We start from the raw sequence: 17403 nt of genomic DNA on the forward strand, positions 1-17403 counted from the left end.
TTATATTTTTAATTTCCCCCACCCACTTTTCTTGTCCTACAAATCACACTTATATTATCATATTCACATGAAATATTATATATTTATATTCCTTAGTCCCATAGGTGCGCATAAATGTAGTTAGAATGATACTTGTATCTAAACTCAGGTACTCAGGTTTTTCAGGTACAAATTGAAACATGTCATTAGCACAAAAACACATGTTTTTTGTACCTTTTTCTCATTGATATAGTCATTTCTTTCATACAATGTTTAATATTTCACCAAAAAACTTATTTTTTAAAAAGAATAATATGTTCTCAATTGCTTAAATTAAAGAGCTTACCAAAATCATGGAAAATATATGTTGTTTGTGTCATTTTCAAAAAAACTGTATTTCCTATGTTTTTGGTCGGCCATCTTGGATTTAGACCCCTTGGGCATAACAATTTTCTCGGGAGCAAACTTTTTCTTTTACCCAAGACAATGTAGAACATCATCAGCATATTTAAAAAAGGTTCCAATCATGCACCGTGGACCTCCGTTCCTACTAGACTATGTTAATAATCGTCAAGAGCATAATGACGCGGCAATGACGCCAAGTTCTCCAACTTCAGCACCCAGGCGTAGTTGCACGGCATCTTGTTGAACGGTATGGCGGGAATCAGCACAGTGATTCCCTGCGCATGCGCGGCAGATGCGGTCCACTTGATCGGCGTGTGGTAACCCAGCAACGTGACCTCGGTGTTCTGTGTGGGTGTGGGGCTTCCAAGGAAGAACTTCCCAGGTTCGGGCCATTGCAGCAAGATGGCGAACACATCTAGTGAGCCTTGTGCGTTTTTCTTCGACGTGTACCTGGAATGTTAGAAAACACTAGAGAAAGTATTCTCTGCAAACATTATAAAACGCTATTAGATGCTTTTTAACCAGATTTTATATGTGCGTTTATAAACTCTCAATAATCCTTAAACACAAGTAATACTAAGCATTATAACATATCGTTCTAGATCCAGAGATCCAGCACCGAACCTGTAAATCATAATATGGAAACGTAGAAACAAAAGCTTTTTAAAAATTATTTGTATAATTCTATGAAGCGTTGCATAAGTCAATCAAATTGAAATGCAGTAAAATTGTTACAAACCACATATTCTTCCTGCCTGACATACCTGTTAAAACAGTCGTTATTTTAGATCTATTGCAAAGGACCGTACCAAACATATTAGTTCAACCATTTCCCAGTTGGAGGTGATGACAGGAGGAATATTCACCAGACATTGGTGGTGAAGGTTTCGTTCAGGTAAACCCATGGTGAGGTGTTGTAGTTGGTCCGTCCGTTCATCCCCAACCATTGTTCCAAGCTGGGGTTAAGGGAACAATACTTACCAGACATGGTTAGTGACGGTGTCGTTCTGGTAGACGCAGTGTGAGGTCCCGTATATCGCCGCCCCGTTCACGTTCAACCACTGCCCCAGACTGCGGAGTCTCTGATAATCCAAGGGGAGATAACTTACCAGACATGTTTAGTGACGGTGTCGTTCTGGTAGACCCAGGGTGAGGTCCCGTATATCGCCGCTCCGTTCACGTTCAACCACTGCCCCAGGCTGCGGAGTCTCCGATAATCCAAGGGGAGATAACTTACCAGACATCCTTAGTGACGGTGTCGTTCTGGTAGATCCAGGGTGAGGTCCCGTATATCGCCTCTCCGTTCACGTTCAACCACTGCCCCAGACTGCGTAGTCTCTCCTCAAATATCGGCACTATCCGACCGTCCTTCGTGGGACCAACGTTGATGAGAATGTTCCCGCCGCAGCTAAAATATTCAGGCCTTTATAAATAGTTTCTTTATGAAAATAAAATTTCTAATGGGGACCATATCCAATAATTAATGTATAAAATGCAAACTTAACGATCAATACACATAAACGTAATAATTGTTTGTGTGAAACATAGACATGATAAAAATTGTATCACATCCTTAAAGCACATGCACAAGATCTTCATAAACAAGAGCTGTCACCATAGGATCACTTATGCCCCCTAAAAACGCTTGGTAGAAGTTATGAGCTTTTTTCGATACCTAAACGCAGATTTCGAAACCTAAACGCGGACCCTAAGTTCAAGGTCAAGGTCACAGGGGTCAAAATGTGTGTGCGTGCCTTGTCCATATACACATGCATGCCAAATATGAAATTGCTATTTGAAGCGACATAGAAGTTATGAGCATTTTTTGAAATCTAAACGCAAAGTGTGACGGACAGACGGACGGACAGACGGACGGACAGTCCGATCACTATATTCCCTCCTTCGGTGGCATAAAAATGTCTTAGAATATCAAATAAATCAGAAAGCCACATAAACTAGAGAGCGGACACCATGCTTAATCCTTGAAATGCACTAAGTGACCCCCTGACCTAGTTTTTGACCCGGCATGATCCATATTCGAACTTGACCTAGATATTGTCTTGAAACAATTTCTGACCAAGTTTGGTAAAGATCAGATGAAAACTACTTCAATTAGAGAGCGGACACCATGCTAAATCCTTGAAATGCACTAAGTGACCCCGTGACCTAGTTTTTGACCCGGTATGACCCATATTTAAACTTGACCTAGATATTGTCTAGATACAACTTCTGACCAAGTTTGGTAAAGATCGGATGAAAACTATTTGAATTAGAGAGCGGACACGAAAAGTGTGAAAGACTGACAGACTGACAGACAGACTGACAGACAGACATACAGACTGACAGACTGACGGACAGTGCGTAAACTATATACCCCCTTTTCTTCGTAAGGGGGCATAAAAACATCTATTTTTGAGGTCGCCGTCGCGTAGTGGACATGGTATCCCCCTAGCGACCGGAAAGTTATGGATTCGAACTCCAGTGTGTGAGCGTTCGTTAGACATCAACTACTGGGTAGTAACGGAATCGAGAGTGTGTCAATAAACATCACGCTTTCATTATCATTGAGCTCAAATAAACATGTTGAAACTAAAACCAATACCCTACCTCAATGTGGAGGCGACCTGAGTGAGCAGCTCCTCCATGGTCAGCATGTCCGCCAGCGTCACGTCTCTACGGTACTCCCACGCATATCTGTCGATCGTCATGGCGTTCTCCCACTTCCGCTTCTGTAGCGTTCCTTCAAGCGGTCAGAGGTTTGAAAGTCCAAATATCACACGAACACAATATCTATACACAAACCGTTATACAGCTTCAATGGCCATGGTAGGTTACACCTGTAGCACTTTACAGGATGATGTTGGTGATTTTTTTTATAACACCATGCTTTCATCACACATTATTCAAAATCTTAAGTATTATTCCAAAAAATTGTCATTTTTACAAATAAACAAGAAGATGCATTTTATGAAGAAGCATGTATGCTTAACACCAAGATGATAATTATTAACTTATATCAGAAATTGAAGATTTTTGTATCTTTCACATGTTCTCCACTTAAGGAAAATACTGATTATTAAAGTTATTATTTTTAAGCTACAAAATTATGCCACTGCTAAAACTTTTGGCAAGAACATTTATAAGACAGACCACGAGTTCTTAAGATGTGTGTATGAACTGGTATTACCGGGGTTATATTTATCCGAACAAGAGAGAAAGCCGCCATGTTTGCACTCGATGTTACTGCCCCATCTGTCATTGGTCACTACTACGTCTTTGACTGGACTGTTGGCACATAGCATTTGAATATTGTATTATAAGTATAATTTTATTGCATCATAATGAATATCAAATATATACACATACCTGATAACAGTGCAATTTCAATTTTGATAAAAATTTTTAGACATTGTGGATGTTAAATATGGTAAAGTAACATTTTCAGTGTGATCAAATGTAAAATAAATGTAACAATAATCTCAATATCGTATTTATATATATGTAAAACTTAAAACAACGACCACCTAGAATGTATCTAGTTAAATAGTTCGTACAGATGAATGCTGACCTATCGTTGTAGAGCCTATAATATATCTAGCAGAATAATGTGTAATTATGAATACTGACCTATCGTTGCCATGCCTATAACATATCTAGCAGAATACCGTGTATTTATGCATGCTGATCTATCGTGGTAGAGCCTAGAATATATCTAGCAGAATACCGTGTAATTATGCATGCTGACCTATCGTTGCCATGCCTATAATATATCTAGCAGAATACCGTGTAATTATGCATGCTGACCTATCGTTGTCATGCCTATAATATATCTAGCAGAATACCGTGTAATTATGCATGCTGACCTATCGTTGTCATGCCTATAATATATCTAGCAGAATATGCATGCTGACCTATATCTTTGTAGAGCCTAGAATACATCTAGCAGAATAACGTGTAGCTATGCATGCTGACATATCGTTGTAGAGCCTAGAATACATCTAGCAGAATAACGTGTCATCACGCATGCTGACCTATATTGTTGTAGAGCCTAGAATATATCTAGCAGAATAACGTGTAGCTATGCATGCTGACCTATCGTTGTAGAGACTAGAACATATCTAGCCGAATCAGGTGTAGCTATGCATGCTGACCTATATCGTTGTAGAGCCTAGAATATTTCTAGCAGAATAACGTGTAGCTATGCATGCTGACCTATCGTTGTAGAGCCTAAAATATATCTAGCCGAATCACGTGTAGCTATGCATGCTGACCCATCGTTGTAGAGCCTAGAATATATCTATTAGAATAACGTGTAGCTATGCAGGCTGACCTATATCGTTGTAGAGCCTAGAATATATCCAGCAGAATAAAATGTCGCTATGCATGGTGACCTATATCGTTGTAGAGCCTAGAATATATCTAGCAGAATACCGTGTAATTATGCATGCTGACCAAGCGTTACCAAGCCTAGAATATATCTAGCAGAATAACGTGTAGCTATGCATGCTGACCTACCGTTGTAGAGCCTATACTATATCTAGCAGAATACCGTAAAATTATGCATGCTGACCTATCGTTGTAGAGACTAGAATACATCTATCAGAACACCATGTAATTATGCATACTGACCTATATCGTTGTTGAGCCTAGAATACAGCTAGCTGAATAATGTGTAGCTATGAATGCTGACCTATCGTTTTAGAGCCTATACTATATCTAGGAGAATACCTTGTAATTATGCATGCTGACCTATCGTTGCCATGCCTAGAATATATCTAGCAGAATAACGTGTAGCTATGAATTGCTGACCTACCGTTATAGAGAATATATTTAGCAGAATACCGTGTTATTATGCATGCTGACCTATCGTTGTAGAGCCTAGAATACATCTAGCAGAATACCGTGTAATTATGCATACAGACCTATATCGTTGTAGAGCCTAGAATATATCTAGCAGAATAACGTGTAGCTGTGCATGCTGACCTATCATTGTAATGCCTATAATATATCTATCAGAATACCGTGTAATTATGCATGCTGACCTATCGTTGTAGAGCCAGGCCAGGAAGCCCGTGGAGTTCCAGTAGGTGTCCAGTGCCTGATAGTCGCCGTCAGACCAGATCACTTCCGGTTTGTAGTTGTTCACCAGCTCGTACAGTTCCGGTATAGCCTTGGTCTGTATGAGTGTATAGAAATCAATAGAACATATTCGCAACAATGTGAGGGGAACATAAAAAACAGCAAATATTTAGCGATATTCAACAAAAGCCATTGGAAATTGTGTTTTTTTCACGTACAAATGCCTTACTTTAAAAATCATAGGAAGTTCTGATTACATGTATATGCCTTCAATAATATCGATTTATTTATTACGTGAGTTCAATTAATGATTTCATATAGAAATCAATAGTCATAAAAAGGTACATTTGCACTATTCACGTGATTGTTATAACATATTATGCGCAGCCACCCACCGTCACAAAGTCCCTGGTCGTGAATTTGTTTTCTCTGTCTTTCAGGTACAGAGGGTGGAAGAATTCAAACAGTGAGTGGTAGAGACCGTAGTGAATATTCGTCCGGCTGCGAATTGCAGAGGCGAGTTCACCTTGAAATATAAATTGGCCGCGTTCTGTTAAAATTGGGCTTAATGCATGTGCGTCAAGTGTCCTCTCGGTGCGGTCCGTTCAGGCTTATCAAGAACAATACCTTAAGCTTGCATTGGATGTTTCCTTGAAAGGAAGTCTCTTCTAAACAAAAATCCAGTCAAGGCGAAGTATCGTCCCTCCGTAGCCTTGTGGACTGCATTCGCTTATCTAGACGACACATAACGCATATCATTAAGCTCCGTTTTCTCACAGCGCTTCTCAATTTAATATCGACCTTATATGCGGATGTTCTCGATCACTCATTAACGTGCAGGTCGTTACCTTGCTATTGCTAATGAAAAGTTTTGCGATGTGTGCTTCCGATATTTAATATGTTGCTTGTCATTATCTTATTGCAGTAAACAGATGAAAAATTAACATGGAAAAACGCGTCTGTCGAAGCAAAAGCTCTCTCCTTTTACTTTTGAGCAGTTCTTTAATCACTTTGTTGGTAATACACGTTATTGCTAATTTATTTATCAAAAGCATTACATCCGCTTTAGCATTTTTCCTATTTTAATTTATGATAAATGATACACAAATAGTTTATTTCATATAAAAGAGTGTATTTTTGCGTGTTAAAAATAGGAGGAATGTTTTTTTAATTTACATATTGCCACAGGGCTCTTTAATTGCAGACCTATATGTGTAACATTAACTTAACATTTAGTCACCGTGTATATGGTAGTCTAATTGAAGACCTATATGTGTTACATTAACTTAACATTTAGTCACCGTGTATATGGTAGTCTAATTGCAGACCTATATGTGTTACATTAACTTAACATTTAGTCACCGTGTATATGGTAGTCTAATTGCAGACCTATATGTGTTACATTAACTTAACATTTAGTCACCGTGTATATGGTAGTCTAATTGCAGACCTATATGTGTTACATTAACTTAACATTAAGTCACCGTGTATATGGTAGTCTAATTGCAGACCTATATGTGTTACATTAACTTAACATTTAGTCACCGTGTATATGGTAGTCTAATTGCAGACCTATATATGTTACATTAACTTAACATTTAGTCACCGTGTATATGGTAGTCTATGTGTTACATAAACTTAACATTTAGTCACCGTGTATATAGTTGTCTATGTGTTACATTAACTTAACATTTAGTCACCGTGTATATGGTAGTCTATGTGTTACATTAACTTAACATTTAGTCACCGTGTATATGGTAGTCTATGTGTTACATTAACTTAACATTTAGTCACCGTGTATATGGTAGTCTATGTGTTACATTAACTTAACATTTAGTCACCGTGTATATGGTAGTCTATGTGTTACATTAACTTAACATTTAGTTACCGTGTATATTGTAGTCTATGTGTTACATTAACTTAACATTTAGTCACCGTGTATATTGTAGTCTAATTGCAGACCTATTTGTGTTACATTAACTTAACATTTAGTCACCGTGTATATGGTAGTCTAATTGCAGACCTATATGTGTTTCATTAACTTAACATTTTATCACCGTGTATATGGTAGTCTAATGGCAGACCTATATGTGTTACATTAACTTAACATTTAGTCACCGTGTATATGGTAGTCTATTTTAAAAACATTTCCAAGCATTTGTTTACGCAATGTTCTGTTTTTACTTACCCACGAGGTCCCGTTTAGGCCCCACGTCCATAGAATTCCAATTGAATGAGTACTTCGAGGGCCAGTTGGTGAACCCTTCATGGTGTTTGCTGGTCAGGACAACGTATCTACGAACAGGATAATCAGGCCTTCAACTGGTTTCAGAAATCTAATGATTTATAAGTATATTAGTTCCTGTTCCAAGACAAGCTTCTTATGTTAAAAAGTAAAATGAATAATATGCATGGAAAAATAAAAACAGCAAAGTGACAAAAACACGACTGGAATCCCGATATTTCTGATATTATCAACAGTTGTTACATAGGAAAAACCAGTGACAGGTTTTCCATCTGACCCTACTTATCCAAACATTTAGTCAATGAAAACAACGCATAGTGTTACCTGGCCCCAGAGGCCTTGAAAATATCGGCCCAATCATTCGGATCGAAGAGCTCTGCTGTAAAGTCTGGAGCAAAGTCTGCGTACGTGAAGTCTGGTCGGTAGTTCTTGGCCATGAAATCGACTTATCTTTTTACACCTGTCTTCCAGTAGTACCAAAACCACGCAGATCCGTAGCTAGGAACTGAGAATACGCCCCAGTGCAGGAATATCCCGATCTTTGACTCATCGTACCAACTGGGTAGAGGTCTGAAATAATGTGATCCATGATGTTTGTATGGCTTATGTTCGCGGCCTCTTCCTTTCGATGTAACTGGTTGAGATCATTTTGTAAAAAGATTTATCAATACAATTAGGCCACGACTTTTTTTTTTATTGGTTTACAAAAATTATTTTGAAAATGGTCCATCGGGCGGTCGAAAAAAAGAAAAAAAAAACATCATTGGAAAAAAAAGTTAATACTAATAACATCAGAACAAAGACAACATATCTTTTATAACCTTAAACACAGAGACAAAAAATCAAATTATGCAATGAAACAAATCTATATCTTCAAATAAAATGAGTCCTAACAGCACATTATGTAACATCAGGCAATTTTAAACACTGCATTACATGACATGCGTTCTTCTCCCATTAAAACGAAAAACTGCGCTTCATTTCCATAATTGGATGCGCACCATTACGCAATGCGATGCCCGTTGCATAAATCTTATATAAGATAAACTACTCATACACAAATTACCCAGTATGTGTTTGCTCTTACTCGACTTATGAGATCGTACATGAAAAAAAAAATCGATGTAGATCGATCCATGCGTCGTCGCGGTAATGTTTGTCAAAGTTGTTGTTGTCATGAAAACTCGTTGATTTACAACGCAAAACGTCTTATTTGAACTGACGCGAATTAATTTAATCATATTTGTCAACTTCGCTTTTGCTTTATTTTGATAATTTAATCCAAAGTTTAATGTTAGCAAGTGTTTTTTTTTACTGGAATTGTAAACAAGGAGTCGGTTAAAGTCTTCCGAAAATGTGCAGTCTGTGTGAATTGACAGTTTGACGTCATCAAAGGAAAGCCGCTTTCTGTCGGAAGCAATAAAGCGACAAATTTCGCGCCGAAAAAACTGGCTTCCTTTTTCTAGCAATCAACATGCCGAATCAATTGTGTGTTTGGTTCTCAATTGCAATCCTCCAATTTAATAAAAGCACGTGCATAGCTCCGCCTTCGAATCTTTTGCAGAGAACGGAGGCGGAGTTTTGCGGTTAATTGAGCTAGTGTTTTACACAAGTTGAGTTCCGATTTGCCGAAATTACTCGGCCCAAAGCGTTGAAACGACAAATACATTTATCAATGATTTTCCGAAATATACCGATTTGTTCCGATTTCCAAACTTTCTGTACAGTTCCTATAAACTATGGCGGACGTGTTTACAAAATTCCTAAACACATATATCGTAAATAATGGCAGTGTTTTATTGGATTATTTATACTAATTATCAAATACTATCGGGTTTGTTTAATATAATTAACATGTTAAACAATATAGTTGCGTCACAGACACGGAAATAAATTTTGATGGGGTCGACATTTGACTGACGCTGATTTTCTTATTGTCTGTAATTTTTACCCGAAATAAATTTTGAGAAGTGCCCATAAAAGGACTGGTACATAATGTGTCACATTGAAAAATATCCCGATCTCTGCAATTGAATATATGTGAACCAATCGTTGATTGTACTTACTTTATTTTATTCGCAACCGTACTCAAACCGGATCGTTTTTTTTCTCGTTTCGCTCGTTTTGCAGTGCGGTCGGGAATAAAATATTTAAAAAAAAGACGATTTTCCGATTTTATTTTTTTTCCCATTTTCCAAAAATTAGGGTCGGCGGTTTTGTAAACCAAGAAATATAAAAGTCGTGGCCTTATGCAGCGGCTGAATTTAATGTCCAATATCATCGCGCAAACTTTAGCTGAAAAATTTAACAATGTACACTAAAACGAGATGTGTGACGATGTCAAGGAACTAGAATTTGTAAATATTTATCAATCAAGCTCGATTGGTTATTATCGGCTCGCGACTACTTTAATGTACACCGGGTACTCTTAAGTATACTTAAATGTACACTGGGTACGGAAAACATACTAACATGTACCCAGCCAATGAAGACTGTGCCCGAGTTTTATTTCCGCCCAAAATCCGATGTTGTAAAACGCGTTACGGAATACGAAACAAATTCTCTTTGAACCAAGTCTGCCTCAACATGCTTGTTTTAGTAGGAGTTTCGATAATAAGGCTGCCATTTTACAGGATATTGACAAAAATATGAAAATAATTAATTTGAAAAAAAAATGCCGACAGCGACCAATTTAGCATAAGAATTGCCGGGTACGTGTTAGTATATTTTCCGTATCCGGGGTACATTTTAGTATACTTAAGAGTACCCGGGATACATATAAGTAGTACCCCAGACGACAATGACCAATCTAGGTTTAATCAAGACTGAAGCAAGGTCTGCATGTAAGCTATCTAGACACAAACTGAAAGAACATGCCTCAACCAAAGTTCAAATTATTTAGCGGAAATCTCTTTATTATATTTTAAGTACCAGTGACCTTAAACCGAACAAGCCACATATACAATTTCACTTAAATTGTATTTCGGTTAAGATTTACTGAACAATGACCAATTCGATGATGGCTTAATTGAGACAACCCCTGATACTTGACGCAGGTGCTGGCATAAAGGCCATTTTATCCGCTAATAGCTGAATCAGTGTACAATGAAACTCGCACTGTAAACAAATATTATTCGTGGAAATAAACAACAATAGACTGTTTAAATATGTAAGGTATTTGTCTTTCGAGGTGTATTGGTTGATCTGCTGGATTCATGTTTTGTTACGTTGAGTCATTAGCTATCCGTAAAACACTAATCGACTGTCGTATTTCACGAATTCCTTAAAATGAAGAAGGATAACTCTGCTAAGGTTTTACTCATATTATAGAACAGGTTGACCAAGCTGTTAAAATCAGTACACTGAACGTTTTCCGGGTGTTTTTGCGAATGTGCAGTGAACCGAAAATCGATAACAAATGACTCACCCGCGCGTGTTTATGAGACATTTCTACTTTCGCTTTAAAGGGACTGTCAACCACGACGACGAAGAAAAGAAAAGTTGTAAAATACCGTTTTTTACAATTATTAGTTTATATTAGGGATGGGAACGAATACTGGAAACGATATTCGAATATTCGTTTTTCATTATTCGAATATCATCGAATATTCGATTTTTAAATTTTATATTAAAATGTCCGAATTTATGACCATCCGGAGCAAATTACTATTCCTGATTGCCACAAATGCCTCTATAAATCGTATCTTATGTGCGGCTTTGAAAAACAGGATAGAGTAATATTTTTTTTAAGATCATTGATTATTATGCTCTTTTTTTTAAATAAATACTGTTGAGATTCATTAGATGTTAGATATTCGGGAAAACACATTACCATAATTCTTATTTATTTCAATACTTCTAATTGATCTGGATTACTTTCCATCGATAATATTTATGCTTTTGGTTTCGCTATTTTTTCTGGGATAAAGGACCATTTAAGAACGATTTAATTGGTTTAGAGTTTAAAAACTAAATTCTGATAAGATAATCATTGATTTGATATATGGATAACAGAATTAAAACATTCATATCGGATCTCGACGGGACAGTCCCGCCAGTTTGGTGATTGTTCCGGCGTCCCGATATGAGACAATTTGCCCAGATATTCGTTAATACGTTCTATATATTCACAATAAAATTCGCTATTTAAGCTCTGTCTGGCTAAAAGTTACCATCACTAGTCCCTTTATTGCCCCCTATTGACAACCAACTTCTACTTCTCGAGTGCAACATAACCGGTATGTAAAGCGTAGACTGTTAGACTGCATTTAAGATTTAAGGTTAACCAATCGCGAGAAAAATATTAGCATTTTCAAAGCTTAAACAATGTTTTGTTTTCTGTATGTATAAGATACAGTAAGCTAAGTGAACAAAACAACAAGTAGACTTATCAACTATGTGAGAATTAAATTACTTAAAGCTTAATTGAAACATAATTTAAGTGATGTTACGTATATTAATTCGGTAACTTGAAACGAATGAAGTTATCATTTTAAGTCCCCAATATTTAATGCTTAATGGCATTAACATTAAATACATATTAGCTATTTAAATACAAACTTCATTTAATTTGATACTCAATGCAAGTGATTTCGTTCCAAAGAATTATTTTATGTCTATTTTACTCATTTTTTATTTCAAATATAGATATTTTCTTGCAAAACGCAGTGTTGCAAAACGCACACTTTTATTGCTTCAAATTTAATACAGCCGGGATTCGATCATAAATTTCGTGAAAATATGTACAAAAGCATGAAACTGTATTCACCGGGGATTTGATAATAAATCTTGTGACAACATTTTTTTTTAAATTATGTGTTCGTTTCGTTGTATTGCTTCATTGCACCCTACTTCGGTCCATGTGAATTACCGTGTCGCTCATGTAGACTAGCCACAATAGTTATATCATCCCGATAAATTAATGAGTTTTGCGATTCAATGCGTAGACATCATAACTGGAAAGATCCTTTTAAAGCCCCACTACCACTCAAAATCAACGAATATTTCGTTAATTATTTCGTAAAATAAAGTTAACCCTTACAAAATCAGTGTTCCGTATATAATAGCCATAATTTCAACGCTAGATGTGGTCTGGCTGTCTTGTTAAATCTATGTTACCATACCACATATAGCGTTCACATTTTGGCTATTGCTTTAAGGAACAATGATTTTGTATGGGTTAACTTTATTTTATGAAATATTTTACTAAATATTCGTTGATTTTGAGTGTTAATGGGGCTTTAAATAATGTCTTGTACCAAGTTTCTAGCTACAATGAGCATGGTGTCCATTATTTATTAGGTAACGAGTGGCCGCTTTCGTTTGCTTTGAGTTTATGAAGATTTTCTTTCATTAAGTTCTTAAAAACGTTCACCTCTCGGTCACTAAAGGGTTTAGCCCGTTTTTCGCTTATTTCTTTTGTGACAGAGTCAGAGGCCATATTGGACAATGTTCGTCTGACAAATTGCGCAAAATCGACGTCATTTTCAGGGTTGCATTGTTGGTAATTTTACTGTGGTAAGTTAACAAATTTCAACGGTTAGGTTACAACGAAGTAACCATTGTTTATACAAATACAAATATCTTGCGGTAACATAACCATGTAAATAACTGCGTTAATCAAGTTACTAAAGTTAATATTAACCATTGTTTATACAATTGACCGCTGAGGTTAAAAAACCTGTCGAAACACAATTTTTTAATGTTTATCAATATATGTAAAAATGTTTTGAATAAATTTACTTTAATTTTCGACTGATTTTTAAGACAATAGTTTGTACATATTGCAAAACTATGAATTGATAGTAAATCGTCGACTGGTCCCTCTCCTTATACCATCCCGTCTGCCAATTATCATCTCGTTCATTGATGGAAGCTGTTATCAAAGCAATGACTTATAATGAAAACTGCAACTTTGCATAAAAATAGAATATTCGAATATGAACTTTGGATTCGAATATGATCAATCTACTTGCGTTATTTATAGTGTGTATATCGTGATGTCACCTATTTTCGCGATGTACTTTTGATTTCACGTGTATTTCTGTACCTGGAGTCCAATGATTCCCAGTTTGGCTCGTACCGTACCCCATATCCGAGATGAACCACCACAAGAAATACGAGTATCGTACACATCGATGGCATGGTAAACATTTTCACAAATAGTATCTTTTACGAGAATGTCATCATCAAATGCTTGTCTTATTTTATGTGATATTTAGTACAAGCCAACTCCATCCATGTAGACGCGGTCGCCTATAAGTATAAGCAATGAACCGGTTCGTTACACACACCGCATGCACATTGATCATGTAGTTGCTTTTTAAGTACGTTTTAGGACAGTAATGTAGGAAGTAATCATCACAGGAAAAGTCCGCTTTGGCTAGCTATATATATGCGTACAAAATATTTGCACATATTACGCAAAATTTGATTGGCTGACTAACTCGTTCCCTCGAGATAACTAAATTCTCTCATCATTTGTTTAATGCATCCCTCCTTTATTGACTGCAGCGCTCGTGTTTTAATTGCACTCTTTTATGTAGTTTTGCACTCCTCTGTTTTCTATTTTATGGCCACGACATAGCTATCTCGTGGCCACGAGTTAGTAAGTCGTGGCCTCGATTTACTAAGTCGAGGTAACGAGATAGAAAAAAGAGGAGTGCAATTTAAAAAAGAGGAGTGAATGTTTTTGCCATCGTAGCTGTTAAATGTCTCGATGTATTGAAGGTGTACATGCACAAAACAGCGGGTTTTAATGTAAACATGGGTTAAAGAGACCTTTTCCCGTTTTGGTTAATTGACAAAATTGAAACAAGAAAAATCTTTAAAAATATATTCGGCGTATATGCTGGCTTTGAAATAAAGATACACAATTTACTTTTCCAAGTTATTAAATTAAAAAGAAAGGTTTAATTATTGTTGTTTTGTTTTATTTTACTTAAAAGTCGCATATCCACCCCATGAACTGTTTATTATGAGGTGCACGTTTATTAAACCACATAATAGTGGTCGTAGTGACAAATTGTACCACGTGTGATCACATCATGTGTGTCCTCACGTGGCTTATTATGACCTTATTTCTTCGTCATATAAACATTTGATGTGTGATTTAGACGCAATCGTCTTTCCAAACATTCAAATAAAACTTTTGCATCCGCGTCATGCGAACAATGGTCAGACGGCCAGCGATTTTTGATCTTTCTTTATAAAGTTCCGGAAAACGACACTTTCTCATACAGAACAAAAACACTAAAAATTTCCCAATTGATGTCAAACGAATTCCCAATTTTTTTTATAAATAAAATGCAACATTTAGTTAGTTTCTCTATGCAGGTCTTTGGCTTGAGAAATACGTAAACATAATATTGACAACTTGACGACTTAAAGTATTTGGGAGCAAAAAAATCAAATACACACATTTCCTAATATGAAGTCTTCGCGACTCGAATTTTCCCAATTTCAGTTTTTTTCGCGAACAAATTTCCCAATTGGACAGATGCCGGTTCTTGTATGGCATATACGTGGCTCAAGCCCAACCTGCGCACTTGCACTGTCTGGTCAGGGGCTACGCTTTCTGATATAGAAAGCACGGTATCTCATCAGTATCCTCCTCAGTATGCATATCCTGACAACACTACGCAGATGCGCAGGTTGGACTGGAGTTACGATGGCAGCATATTGCAGAAGTACCGTTTCCTCAAATAGCACTCCACTTACTTCTGATATATACGAAATTCAAATAAAATGCAATATATCTTCTTGCTTATTGCAAATAAATACAACAAGACTTTTATATTTTTCGATACATTTTCTCTATTTGGTAAAGCATCTGGACAGTTCACTGTCTACATAAAACATGACAAACATCAAAATGATATAATAGTTCAACAAATACATATTAACAAAATTAATGTTATCTACATGAAAAACAGTTCATTCCTAAACATATACAATATCACGCCTATTTGATTTTTCTCTAAGTTAGCAAAGGCCTAAATTATTAATGAAGTGCAACAAAGAAATCACATTTAAATTTTAACTATATTTTTAAAGTTCGACTGTCAAAAGCTAAATGACGGAAAACCGCCAAACACACTCGAATTTCTCGTGCACACGTCTAGTGTGCCTAATCATTCATTACATTGCATAATGGGAAAATAATGTTCTAATAATTCCTAAACTCAAACGATGAACATTATATTTTTGCATGACGAGGGTCTTTAAAAATCTCATAACGACTTATAAATCAAACCACCATACTTTCCGAAAGAAAATTTAAGTTAAACTGTGTTATTTATAGCAAACTGGCAAATGTCGGTAGCTTATTCTTTCTTGCAGGAAAGATTTAAAAATAAACTGACCGCGTACGTCACACATGTGTGACTAGATAATTAAACGATTTCCCATCTATAATGGACACTATACTATTTCGGTAGTTTTGTTTCATATTGCAAGACAAATGGCATTTACCGATAGGTTTTTATTCATCACTTTCTCTAAAATTCGTTTTGTTTGATATTTTGAAAGTAATACTGTGTTATCAACATGAGGCGTCTATTGATACTAGTAGTGCATTCCGTCTTCCCCTGACGATTTACTGACCATGCACTCATCCTGAAAGTCTTGGGGATGGAATTTACCGGTAATGTGTAATTGTAACTGGACCAAAATGTGTGCCCGCATTTCCCTACACTGATTGTTGTTACATCCTATACAACGAAGACGCGGTATTATTACCAATGTTCCAGGGGATTATGCTTAAATCAGCCAATGTAATGAATGGAGTGTATTCATTCGGGTACGCTGGCTTTATATAAAGGTCATTTAAGATGGAAAGCAGGGTTATATAGCTACGCCGAAAAAAATGCTTCAGATTTGCAAATGTTCGTTGTAGTTATGATATTTGCGAAGCAGTAATACTGAACATTTACCATGCTATGAAATATTCATTATATGCACATTTTGACGAATTAAAAACCTGAAAATTATAAAGCGTTACAAACGCGAAACAATTGAATAATTTGGAGAGTTATCGTTATATTTTATGAAAGTATGAGGATTGTTTATATAAAGTATAAATTACACTTCGCACTATTGAGTACGGATAGTCGAGTGGGTTAGACATTTTATCTTTTTCACTGTTTTTCTATTTGTTTTTACTTTAGTAAAAATACTTTTCTGTCTCTCTAAATTTACATTACAATTTACAATAGCCATCTTTGACGAGTACCTCCGGGAATATTTCCGTAGACGCTCGTGGCAACTAACGAGTGAGCCAGAGGATTCCGGTTTTCATCGACACCAGATAACAGGCCTTTTAAGGGACCAGTTAAAAGCTTAAAATACAAACACTTTTTGATTTACATCAATGGTATTTTTGTTTTATACTTTTGCTGTGTATTTATGTAGTGACATTTTTGAATACGTGACCACATCAGACTCTCGAAATGTGTAATGCAAACGGTATTTTAAGGTCAACACCGGGCATCAGCATCTGATTTACAAAGGAAGAACGGCATTTAAATCCGATATAATTTGATTTCTTGCAAAACTAAAATTCAATATCGATTATTTATTGACGATGTTAACCCACAAAGGCATATAAACCTATCGAAAGTGTGAGAATAAAGTTTTACGACAACTCGATCGCTTCCTCTGTGCACATTCTTGTTACATTTTAGGTGTTGTTTTAA

The 17403-nt window shown here is 36.3% G+C and overlaps 1 pseudogene; it reads right to left on the reverse strand.

Moving 5' to 3' along the window:
* On the reverse strand, nt 1–13950 carry LOC127839451 (alpha-L-fucosidase-like; annotated as a pseudogene).
* Nucleotides 13951–17403: the final 3453 nt, after the last annotated feature.

The sequence above is a fragment of the Dreissena polymorpha genome, chromosome 7 (genome assembly GCF_020536995.1).
Source record: "Dreissena polymorpha isolate Duluth1 chromosome 7, UMN_Dpol_1.0, whole genome shotgun sequence".
Classification (NCBI taxonomy): Eukaryota; Metazoa; Mollusca; class Bivalvia; order Myida; family Dreissenidae; genus Dreissena; species Dreissena polymorpha.